The 12,615-nt window shown below is 44.3% G+C and overlaps 1 protein-coding gene across 6 annotated transcripts in view; it reads right to left on the reverse strand.

Moving 5' to 3' along the window:
* Positions 1-12,615, reverse strand: part of LOC144822411 (multidrug and toxin extrusion protein 2-like) — an 877,798-nt gene that overhangs the window by 847,940 nt on the left and 17,243 nt on the right. Inside the window, exons 1-2 of one of the 6 annotated variants that reach the window (XM_078679887.1) lie at positions 4,884-5,108; positions 4,694-4,787 (exon numbers count right to left, since the gene is read on the reverse strand). The exons of the other annotated variants lie outside the window; for them this stretch is intronic. The gene's annotated coding sequence lies outside the window, so the exon portion shown is untranslated. Of the gene's footprint in view, positions 1-4,693; positions 4,788-4,883; positions 5,109-12,615 lie in introns of those variants that run through there. 6 annotated transcript variants of the gene reach the window in all.

Consider the following 12,615-nt stretch of genomic DNA (forward strand, 5'->3'; position numbering starts at 1 on the left):
GATCTGGATCCAGCTGGTTACTTTCGAGACATCGAGGGCCTCCAGAGGAAACTGGTTTGGGGCGGACGGCCGCGCATAGCGCTTGCGAAGTTGACTTTGCCCTGGTATGACGGTGGTATAGCTTTACCGGATGTCAGACGCTATTATTGGGCGTCCCAATTAAGTGCTATTAACCATGCCATGTTTGGACCTGTTCCTAGTCCCGCTTATGATATGGATAGGTGGCAACTGCCCGGGGGTGATTATAATTGAGCGCTTTATTCCAAGTCCGACAGGAGGCATTTGACGGGCCCCACTGCGGTGGCAATACGTGTATGGGATAGTGCAACATCGGCCACGGGCTGGACTGATAAACTTACTAGGGCGACTCCTCTATATGCAGCTGAGAAATTGGGTGGTCTGTGGTCTTCGAAGGGGTTCGATAGATGGGACCTTATTGGTATCAGCAAAGTGGGTGATCTTTGGGCCACCGATAGAGTCAAAACTTTTGACGAGTTAAAACGGGAATATAAGCGGAGTGATAGAGAATATTTTCGATACCTTCAAATTCGCAATGCGCTCGATTCGGTCTTCCCTGCTGGTATCTCGATCCCTGAGTCTTCTCCCTTGGAGGATAGAGTGCTGGATGGACATGTCCCCGACAGCACTATCTCCCTCATATACAAAAAACGTATTAATACCCGTTCGGACCTTCTCCTACGGCTACGTGAGGCATGGACTGGTGACGGGCTGGAGTTAGATGATGAGGACTGGCAGGCTGCAGTGTCATCTCCGAAAGAAGTCGCTATTCCGGCGCGTCTCCGACTGGTGCAGCTCAAGATTCTTCATCGTGTCTATGTCACGGGTCCACGATTGATGCATATGGGCTATTCTGTGGATGGGTCATGTCGGCGTGGATGTGGTTTGCTTGCTACTTTCCTCCACATTATATGGGAATGCCCGGCGGTAGTGGTTTTTTGGAATCGAGTGCATGCGGTGATGAGAGAAGTGACGGGCGTCGGGCTACTTCCTGAGGCCCGACGCTGTTTGCTGAATGTTTGGGAACCGACTGATTGTACCGTTGCTCAGACTCAATGGGTCACACTGGGCAATATTATTGCAACGAGACATTGCTCAGCTCTGGGGGTCTCATAGGACACCGCTGGTCTCGGCCTGGAAGGAGAACATGGACTGGTGCATGTTTAGAAAAAAAATTGTATACATCTCCCGAGGTAGGCCCAAGAAGTGGGATAGGATTTGGGGTCAGTGGAACTCGTATCGTGGAGAGATTTGTGTCCCTCCCCTTGCTGAACCCCCTGACACTACAAGCTCGCCTTGACTGTTTGTTCCAGTGTTTTTTATTTTCTATTTACTGTGAAATATTGCTTGCTCTTGGTCCCCGCTCCCCATTTCCATAATTTTCTGATGCCTGCTTTTCGTTGTCTCCCTCATGCCACACGTAGCGGCCCTTTTATTGATACCTTTGCCTCGACTCTTTTTCTTGTGGGGTTTCTTGTTTGTTTGTATGTAATAAAATAGAAGAACCTTTTATTTATCCTCTTTGCCAGTTGCTCCGAACCACATCATGCCTCTACGCTGCCGAACCCTCGGGTTGTCGGCTGATGAGCTGTGTACTGATTTATTCTTTTTGTTTCGCATTATTGACCGGCCTTGGTGGTTGTACGTCTGTATCTGACATCATTTATAAATAAACGTTTTTCAAAAAACAAAAAAGAATGATCTGGGCGATGGGAACGGAGTACCCACATGGACACAATCTGGATGCAGAACTGTATGTACATTTGTAAATATTTGTACAAAGTCCACAACCGCACAATATTTGTAAATATCCAGAAATCTCTTCCTTGTTATGTATAAATAGTTGTAAATAGGGTGTAAATATGAACTGACTCTTTCCCCTGCACCGTCAATACTTTCACACATAAACTTAGAAAATAGAAATGCATATTTAGGAACTATTGGTAGAAGTAAAGTTTCCTTTCAGGTTGTTCGTGTATATTTATGTCATAGACCCTCGGCTTCTGAGCCTCTATGTGTAAATGAGAAAAGTTTTGGGAAATAGTCCCCACAATATAAATGATTGTGGATTTCAGATAGCAGATGACTATCTGATTGTTACACATGTGGGTTCAGAACTGGAGGGAATAATTGAGATGATGACATGAATTCTGGATAGTAAACCCGACAGTCTTAGTAAATTTTGAAGTAGTCATTCGGCAATTTACGAATATGTACTTTACATTTAAAATAAGGAATAGGACTGTCAGAGGAAGTGGGGTGAATATATGATCAACTACCATCCAATGAAACTTGCATTTTCCAAAAAGATTGACTTTTGAAAAGGATTGCTGGCCTCTTTAGATTTGTATTTCTATGTATTTTTGTGTATATTCTTGCACTGGAACTTTGAAATAATGTTTGATTCACCATATCGTGGATTCACCATATCGTTTTTTCTTCACTTAAATGTACTTTACATGTAGAAACGGTAACAAAATGGTGATAGCAATGTTTGCAATTGAAATAGTACTTTACTGTCTATGCAAAGCGAAAACGGAAACGAGAATGCAAATAGAAAATAATGGAAAAATGGTGGTAAAACCAGTCCATAATGTGAGAGAGAGGTTACCTGTCTAGTGTTTTTTAAGAAATAGAAAAGGGTATTTGCACGTAAGCACTTTAAAACCACTCTAGACGCCTACGGACTCTATGGTCCAGTTGAAGGCTAGGTATAGCCGAAACGCGTAGGCCGTTCTGCAATTTGCACTTCTTGCACATGGTGTTGTAAAAATATTAAAAATTAATTAAATCTACCTGCTGAGATGCCGTGACTTTCTTGCTGGAAGGAGAGGAGGCAGAAGGATTCGAAGTCATATATATATATATATATATATATATATATATACACACACACACACACACACACACACACACATATATATATACACACACACAACTGATGAGGTTCTCCTTCCATTTGGTCATTCATGAGATTATAGACTGGTAAAACAAGCGGCTTTACATTCCTTCAAGACTTAGCCTGAATGCTGCTCTCCACAGCTACCACTAGGATAGCTTTCTATATAGGTTGTCTTTAAACCTACCATCAATAAGGGTCGTTTGGACTGGTGCAAGGTGCCCACTAGAATAGTGGACAGCATTTGCCAGGCCAACTTCTCACAAGGTGGTACTGGCTTTAATTGATAGAATCACTTGAAGCGTTCTGATGACACAGATGGATTCTTTTCGCGAGGTATTGTAAGGAAGCTACCAGGTAAGTTGTGACGTATGTGCTTATAAGAGTTTTAAAAAGAATTTGCACTACGTACAATCTGGGTATTACTTAAATCAATATTTTCGTAAGCACTTTTTCCATCTTAAGCCTTTTTGCGCAGCAGCCCATATTATACTTTGTGTAGTGCAGGTTTAGAATAATGACTTACATGTTCACAGTACTTTCTGTCAGACTGGGACTTTGTGGCACTAAACATACACAAGTCACTATTCTTCTCTACACCAATGAGGATTCAATTATTTGGCTCTCTTGGACAGTGCATTAACTAACAGAGGTTTCATAAAGTAAAACAGTGCATTTCCAAACTTCCTTGCATTTAATTTACATTTTAGCTGTGTTATTTTATATGTAGTTATCTAAAGGTGAAAGAACGAAAAGTTACAAAATATTTTGTTTTTAGCCACGCCTTAGACAGCGCCCTTATGCCCAACTTGCCCCACCGCCTTTGCTTGCTCAGTCACCGTTCCCATACTTTTGCTAATGTACTTTGACCACTGGCTATATTTAAGTTAGTAGAAAAATTGTACTTTACCTTGGAATCAGATAGACATAATCACTAGTGATAAAGTAACATTCACCTTTGGAGTCAATCACATACAGTAAGATAACATTCACCTATTAAGTCAAACAACATACACCCCTCTCATGCATTCATTTCCATAAACACCCTTCCAAAGTAAACTCATATGCCACCAAAATTGAAAATTGACCTCATGGGCTTTAACTAAACAATATTATATCATAAAAGAGTTGATACTCCTAATTCTCTAAACAATTCAATAGACATAAAACAATTCATGTAAAATGCAATATTATTACAAACCCCTAACCTAGCTATATCAAAACAACAAGACTCTTAAAAATTGCATGATCAAACCCACAAATCAAAACATGGAGACCCTCTTGCACAGTCGTAAAAGTGCTGTTGCAGTCTGGTCTAATATTTGACATCAAGTTTTTGTCCTGGTGAGCACAAAAGTAAATTCATCTCAGTGACTCCTCGTGATTGGATCCAGTTCAGACCCAGTGTTGACACGTTTCGGTGGATGCTATTAAATAAATCCCACCTTGTTCAGGACAATATTGTTTAGGGTATTGTTCAACAACAATATAGTACAAATTGTGTAGACCATCTAGAAGAAGGGGGATATATAGATACATACTATAAGTTATACATATTTCAAAACTAATATAAAAACTATTCTTCACCTGGGAGTCACTCTCCTTCAACCAATTATTTATTTAAAAAAACGTCATGTACTTTATCCTCAGCCCAGATTGGTCTTCTCTTTCGGTGGCAATAACATCCCCTTTAATCAGGGCAACCCCATTTAAGTATAACAAACGTGCACTCACCCTTTTACCATGATCACAAACATGAAAAACAACACCACTCACCACTTCCAGTGGTATTCCCACGTAGTTGAAATGTAGGATTATAAGTTGGGATATTTTGAACCCAAAATACTTAAAAAGGGCCTCTTTATAGTTCCTGGATGAAAAGAGGAGGGCCCATGTGAATAAACAGTTCTCTTTTGTCATCCATCTATCCATCCTGTACATATTTGTCTCATTTATATTGTCTTACCTTAAATAAAGACCCTTCCGAGGTCTCTTTAGACTTCTCAACAAATGTCTGTGCTTTCCAGGATACCTCAAACTTGCTCCTGCAGCTTTGATTTATTTCCCATACCGCTAGTTGGGGGTTAATTATGATACCTCCTCTATTAAACTGCGGTCTGAAATATTTGAAATATCTACTCACAACATAGGAGTAGTTTCAGACAAAGGGGGGGGGGGGTGAGCTCCAACCCTTAAACGGGGAAAGAAAAAAACAAAATTGGTAAATAGTAGCATACCCCATTCTAAACAGGTGCCTGTCCACGTGTTGTACACTGTATCATGATTAGAATACTTAAACTATGGCTGGTTTAGCTAACAAACTCTATATGATTTGTAGAAAAAAACATTCATATGGTCCGCATGACTTAGTGAGTTAAACTGACTTAATATGCCTCCTGCCAATAGCGGTTCATGAGGTGTACGGTCAGTCAGTCAGCCAATCCACTTTATTCGATTAGTTAATATCATAAAAGTACAAAAAACAAAACATAGACAATATTACAAATCATTTAACATAACATTTAAAATACATAGACAGAATTTCAATTCATTTAGATAAAAACACTATCACTGAGTGAAACCCCTTGTCTTAAAAAAATAACAGTAAAGTTTAAACTCTTATTTAGGAAGAAATCATCATCACATTTCTCTTATTCTTAATCCTCACCGCCGCTACCAGAAAAGATGCAATAATAAAAATATAACCAGGGTTACACAAAGACTGTAGAAAAACTAACGCTGGTCTAACCCTAGAGAAACCCCTTCCTCTCAGGATAGGTACCAGAAATCTCATGCGAATATTGGGATAAAAGTCACAGAACATCATAAAATGTAAAGTATCCTGGGATGAGAAATTATCGCATTGGCAGGGTTCGGTCTCATCAGGATTACACCATCCCTGATAATCCCCCAATGTTAGATGAATCAAATTAAAACGGAGCCTAGTTAGGAGCCAACGATGATAAGGCTTGTTAACAATTGACAAGTAAGGTTCCATGTTAATAGATGTTTTTAACAAGTAATGGGCCCTAACTAAAGGTTCACATAGCTCCTGTTCTACTCGCCCCAGCATCAACAAATTCTTAAAATTCAATTTTACCCACAACACATCCTCCTTCCGATTCTTATCAGGGTCCTCATAAAGCTCTGGCTGTCCTATTTTGGATAACATGCTTTTAACATACGACAGCCATTTAATTTTAGAGGACTTATCTAACTTAACACAGTCCCATAAAATCATGTGGTTCAGGGTTAAATCAGGATTCAGCCAAGTTTTGAGCCAGCAAAGCAACAAAGCTGTTCTCAAAATGTCAGTGACATAGCCTAGCCCTAACTCCTGATGTATAGCTTACAATGGGGTTGATTGTGGTACAGACAAAAGACTCCGTAGAAATTTATTTTCAGCTATCTGTATCCCAGCCTGATCTTTATAGCCCCATATAGAGGATCCATGGGCCGCAATAGCCAGGCACTTGGCTTTATAAACCTTTAGGATAGCCTCTATCGGTCTAGCCCCCAGACGCTGTGCAAACCCTAGAAGAGATGAGGAAGCTCGTAGGACTTTGTTCTTTTTAACTTTTTGTTGCAGAACCCAGGATGACCTATCATCAAATAGGACTCCCAGGTAAGTGAAAGAGGACAAGGAGGAAACTTCCACGCCATTACAGTAAAATGTTTTGCTAGCTCTGTGACCTACTGTCAGAGTGTGACTTTCCAATATTCACAATCAAGTCCAGTTAGTGCATTTACGCCCCAAAGGCATCTTAGAGCCGCTGAAGGCCCACCGTAGTACAGGCTAAAGGTACTGCGTTGTCCACATATAGGAGAACAGGGATTGGGCAGTCTCCCACACGCGGAATATCCAGAGCTGCCTCCACCAGTGATTTGTCCAGATCATTAATATAAAATGTAAAAAGCAGGGGCGCTAAAATCCATCCCTGCCAGATGCCCCTGCCAGAATTAAAAGATCTGGTGCAGTCACCAGCCTGGGATATATTGACTGAAGCTGTGAGGTCTTGATGAAGATTAGCTAAAAAATAAACTAGACACGGGTCAAGTCCCTTTTCCAATAAAATGTTCCGAAGCTTCGACCTGTTAACCAGGTCAAACGCACTGGATAAATCGATAAATGCCATTGTCAGGCAACCCTCCTTAGCCATAGTGTATTTGCCCATTAATAGATGCAGATTTAATCACTGGTCCATAGTGCTCCTCCCACATCTAAATCCATATTGCATATTAGACAAAATCCCCTTCTCGCTTACCCAGTCTGTAATTTTAGTTAGGATTGCCTTTCCTAAAATTTTCACAGAGGAATCAATGGGGGATATCGGCCTGTAACACCGAGGATCCCCTCGCTGCCCCTTTTTAAAAATAGGAATAATTGGATTTTAACCAAGAGGCCGGGAACCCTGCTGGACCCAAAGCACTAAAAACATTTGCAAGGATTTTAGCCCAGAATTGAGGGTTACTTTTATAGAGATCTGCAGGAACGTCATCTGGGCCCGGCGCTTTATTGCTGGCAGTATCTCTTATGGCTTTCTCTATTTCATTAAACTCAATCTGGGTGCAAGCTTGATGGAGCAAGGGCCAGTGGGTGCAGTCCAAAGCCCCCCTGGACTCATAAATCGCCTCAAAATTAGAGAGCCTCTGGGCTTCTATGATATTACAATCCTGAGCTTCATTATCCTCCCCAGAAAAGAAAGGGGTGCTTATAATGGCCCAAAAGCTGGAGCTATCCCTTAACACCTCCAGGGACAATAATGAATTCCATGCCTCATCCTTGATCTCTTTTTTCCGACTGTGAAGTACTTGCTTATACTCCTTCCTCCACCTGGCTATCAGATCCCTATCCCAAGGTTGTTTTTTCAGGGCTAAGATTTATGAGCAGTGAGCATTTCTCATCAAACCACTTCGGGCCACATGTGGTTCTCAGTTTGGATTTTATAGTTAGGTCACGGCCTGAGTACAAATGCCCTCAAAAGCTCTACTGCATCCTTAGTGCTTAGAGGGTCAGTGCAAATAGTGATGCTATCTGTACATTTCTCCCACAGGACCTTGAGGAAAGTATCCGGGGTTACATTGGCCCATCTAAGCCTCCTCCCTTGATCACAAGGTAGCACCTTATTCGGGACCCAATTCCTCCCTCCTTTGCCCAGGATACCACAGGTAATATCCAAGATTAAAATAACCGGATTATGATTGCTCAAAGGAGAATCCTGAGCGTTATAAAAAATGACCTTGAGTCACACAAGTGCATATTAAAATCACCCATTAATAAAACATATTAAGAAGTGGATTGCTTTAACTTATATTCATTGAGAAAATAATTCAAAGTACTTAGGTACTGATTTACATAGTCACACTCCCCCGAGTTGTAGATATTCACCAATAGAAGCTTTGGATGGTTTGGCTTACTAAGCTCCAATATCAGACAATGGGGAGAGTCTACCTCTAACGTTTTTACAGAGCCCCTTAAGTCCAAGGAAAGAAGAAACAAAAGACCACCTTTTGCTCTGCCCGCTAAAGCTGGACATGCAGGTAAGAAGTATGAGCTAAAACCGTCTAACCAGAAATTATCCCCCCTGTCCCAGGTCTCCTGGAAGGCAATCATATTGAATGTTTATATATAAGATAGCCAGTTGGGATCATCACTTTCAGATCCTAAACCCGCAGGGTCAGAAGATCTCCCTATGGGTCTATGGGGTACACCCTGCCCTCCCCCCTAACAGAGAAGGATGGCCGGGTCTATAGAAAAACCTTAGTGATAGGAGGGAGATTTTCCAACGATGACATCCTTGCCTTCTACTCCGTAGGTGCTCCAGTAGAAATCTAACAACCTGCTTGTTATTAAAGTTGGTAATTACACAATCACCCCCCCATCCTTCATAGAGTGTCCAACCCACAGAGCCCGAATTGCCATTATCAATTGATTGCAGATGTCCCAGCCCCATGCCCCGGCTAGCTTCAGTTGCGATGTAAGAGAGGGCTTAGTTTTGGCCATTAGCTGGTCAGTTGATTCCAGCTGCCCGGCTTGCAATGTCGGTATATTCCTCAAGATCACTACCAGAAAGCAGCAGCTGGTGGGAGGTGTAGTGCCCTAAAACCATCCTCGACAGCGCTATGGGCTGAACCATTATGCATGGTAAGGGGATTTCAGCCAGACTGTCCATTGGCCAACATTAATGGAAAGTCTATGCCGCGATTGTGTGTGATGCTACTGTCTGAACTACCCAGGGGTCTATTACCCACCTACCTTGGTGTACTCGGTATTAACTGGGCAAATTCACTAGAAATTTTCCCATCCTCATCCACCTACAGGCTACCACGTTTTCTGATTTGGGTGGGGTGGTCCTGGGACTCCCCGATGGCTTGTTGGTGGTGGGTGGAGATTTTAATTCGGTTGTCAGTGGAGAAGAAGATCGTAGCCCTCGTAGAACCCTCCCCCCGTCGCAGCTATGGTTGGGAAATTTCATGGATACACTGGGATTAGCAGATTGTTGGAGACAACTTCACCCTGGACAGCTCCAGTACACCTTTTATTCGGGGGCCCATGGTAGTCTCTCGAGAGTTGACTATATTTTTATACCGGCGGCGCAGATGGTCTCCGTGAGAGAGATTAGGCATTTGGCGAGGGGGATCTCAGATCACTCCCCACTATGGCTTACTATTGATGTGCGGCTGGAGTCCGGGGGTCGTGTTGCTCCTATTAATCCGTGGCATCTTCGTAACCCCAACATTAGTAAGGAAGTGGTTAAATGTATGGATTATTACTTTGCTGAGAATGAAGGGTCAGTATCCTCCCCTGTTATTTTATGGGAGGCGTGTAAAACTGTGATCCGGGGTCAGACTCTCTCTTTGATTGCCAGAGAAAGGAGGCGCAGAACTGCAGAAGTGGTACGACTTGAAAACGATATCTCTGAGTTGGAGGAACGTATGGAATCTGTGATTACGCCCGATAGCCTGCACTCCTTGGCGCTTAAACAGTTTGAATATAGGGCTCTGGTGACTGATGCAGCTAAGGCGATGAATCGTGAACAGCAGGGTCGCCTGTATGATGTGGGTGACAAGGCTGGGAAGTTGCTTGCTTGGCTTGATAAACGTGATAGAGCGAATCGTGTGGTGCCTGTTATTGAACGTGTGGATGGTGTGCGGGTTGTGGACCCGGTCAAGATAGTTGAGGTCTTTGCCCAGCACTTTCGGGAGGTGTACTCGCCGGTCTCGGACAGACCTGTGGAGGACTCGCATCTGTTGCTCCGAGATATCACATTGCCTAGTCTGTCGGACTCGGACAGGGAGCTGATGGAGGCGGATTTTTCTACCGAGGAAGTAGCGCTCGCTGTCCGTGCACTTCGCTCTGGTAAGGCTTCGGGCCCGAATGGTTTGCCGATCGAGCTGTATAAATTGTGTCCCGACAAAATGGCGCCGTATCTTCGTCGGTCATTTTTGGCGTCACGAGATCTCGGGCTTCTTCCCCGAGATCAGAGACTGGCGTCCATTGTGGTCATCCCCAAGGATGGAAAACCCCGGGAACACTGTTCGTCTTATCGGCTGATCTCGCTTTTAAATGTGGAGCCCAAGGTTCTTGCTAAAATCTTGGCGAGCCGCGTGATCACGGTGATCGGTGATTTGGTGCACCCTGATCAATCCGGATTTATCCCCCATCGTAATACTGCACTCAATCTCCGTCGCCTCCACGGTGTCTTGGCGAGGGCGGGGTCTCTTGCGGAACCGGCCATTTTGGATTCCCTTGACGCCTCGATGGCCTTCGACACGGTGGAGTGGCCTTATTTGTGGGCTGCTCTCGCTAAATTTGGGTTTGGTCCTAAGTTTATTGGGTGGGTTAAACTTCTATATGAACAACCGCTTGCACAGGTGGTGGTTAATGGAAGGGCATCGGATCCTTTTGTCCTCGGGCGTGTTACGAGACAGGGCTGCCCTTTGTCGCCTCTCCTTTTTGCGTTGTCTCTAGCACCCCTTGCCGCGTGGCTCCGATGGGAGCCCTCGCTCAAGGGCATACGGTGGTCTCCTACCTTCGAGGATCGGGTGTCTCTTTATGCCGATGATATATTGTCGTACCTCACCTCTCCCCGTAAGTCATTGCGTGTCCTGTTTGATGTCCTGTGCTCTTTCGGGAGGAACTCTGGTTTGGTTATCAACTGGACTAAATCCTGTATTTACCCACTTACGGGTGGACAGCCTTCTCTGCCTCGCTACTGTCCTATACCTGTTTCCAGTGTTGGTTTCAAGTACTTGGGGATCTATATTTCTTTGGACCCCAAGGTCCGATTCGAGCGAAATCTACTGCCTCCGCTTGCCCGACTTCGGTCGGATGTGGCGGCTTGGTGTGGGTTGCCTCTTTCCCCTTTGGGGAGGGCGGCTTGGTTTAAAATGATGTCCCTTCCCCGGTTCTTGTACGCCGTCCAGAACACGCTGGATCTGGATCCAGCTGGTTACTTTCGAGACATCGAGGGCCTCCAGAGGAAACTGGTTTGGGGCGGACCGCCGCGCATAGCGCTTGCGAAGTTGACTTTGCCCTGGTATGACGGTGGTATAGCTTTACCGGATGTCAGACGCTATTATTGGGCATCCCAATTAAGTGCTATTAACCATGCCATGTTTGGACCTGTTCCTAGTCCCGCTTATGATATGGATAGGTGGCAACTGCCCGGGGGTGATTATAATTGAGCGCTTTATTCCAAGTCCGACAGGAGGCATTTGACGGGCCCCACTGCGGTGGCAATATGTGTATGGGATAGTGCAACATCGGCCACGGGCTGGACTGATAAACTTACTAGGGCGACTCCTCTATATGCAGCTGAGAGATTGGGTGGTCTGTGGTCTTCGAAGGGGTTCGATAGATGGGACCTTATTGGTATCAGCAAAGTGGGTGATCTTTGAGCCACTGATAGAGTCAAAACTTTTGACGAGTTAAAACGGGAATATAAGCGGAGTGATAGAGAATATTTTCGATACCTTCAAATTCGCCATGCGCTCGATTCGGTCTTCCCTGCTGGTATCTCGATCCCTGAGTCTTCTCCCTTGGAGGATAGAGTGCTGGATGGACATGTCCCCGACAGCACTATCTCCCTCATATACAAAAAACGTATTAATACCCGTTCGGACCTTCTCCTACGGCTACGTGAGGCATGGACTGGTGACGGGCTGGAGTTAGATGATGAGGACTGGCAGGCTGCAGTGTCATCTCCGAAAGAAGTCGCTATTCCGGCGTGTCTCCGACTGGTGCAGCTCAAGATTCTTCATCGTGTCTATGTCACGGGTCCACGATTGATGCATATGGGCTATTCTGTGGATGGGTCATGTCGGCGTGGATGTGGTTTGCTTGCTACTTTCCTCCACATTATATGGGAATGCCCGGCGGTAGTGGTTTTTTGGAATCGAGTGCATGCGGTGATGAGAGAAGTGACGGGCGTCGGGCTACTTCCTGAGGCCCGACGCTGTTTGCTGAATGTTTGGGAACCGACTGATTGTACCGTTGCTCAGACTCAATGGGTCACACTGGGCAATATTATTGCAAAGAGACATTGCTCAGCTCTGGGGGTCTCATAGGACACCGCTGGTCTCGGCCTGGAAGGAGAACATGGACTGGTGCATGTTTAGAAAAAAAATTGTATACATCTCCCGAGGTAGGCCCAAGAAGTGGGATAGGATTTGGGGTCAGTGGAACTCGTATCGTG

The sequence above is a fragment of the Lissotriton helveticus genome, chromosome 3_1 (genome assembly GCF_964261635.1).
Source record: "Lissotriton helveticus chromosome 3_1, aLisHel1.1, whole genome shotgun sequence".
Classification (NCBI taxonomy): domain Eukaryota; kingdom Metazoa; phylum Chordata; class Amphibia; order Caudata; family Salamandridae; genus Lissotriton; species Lissotriton helveticus.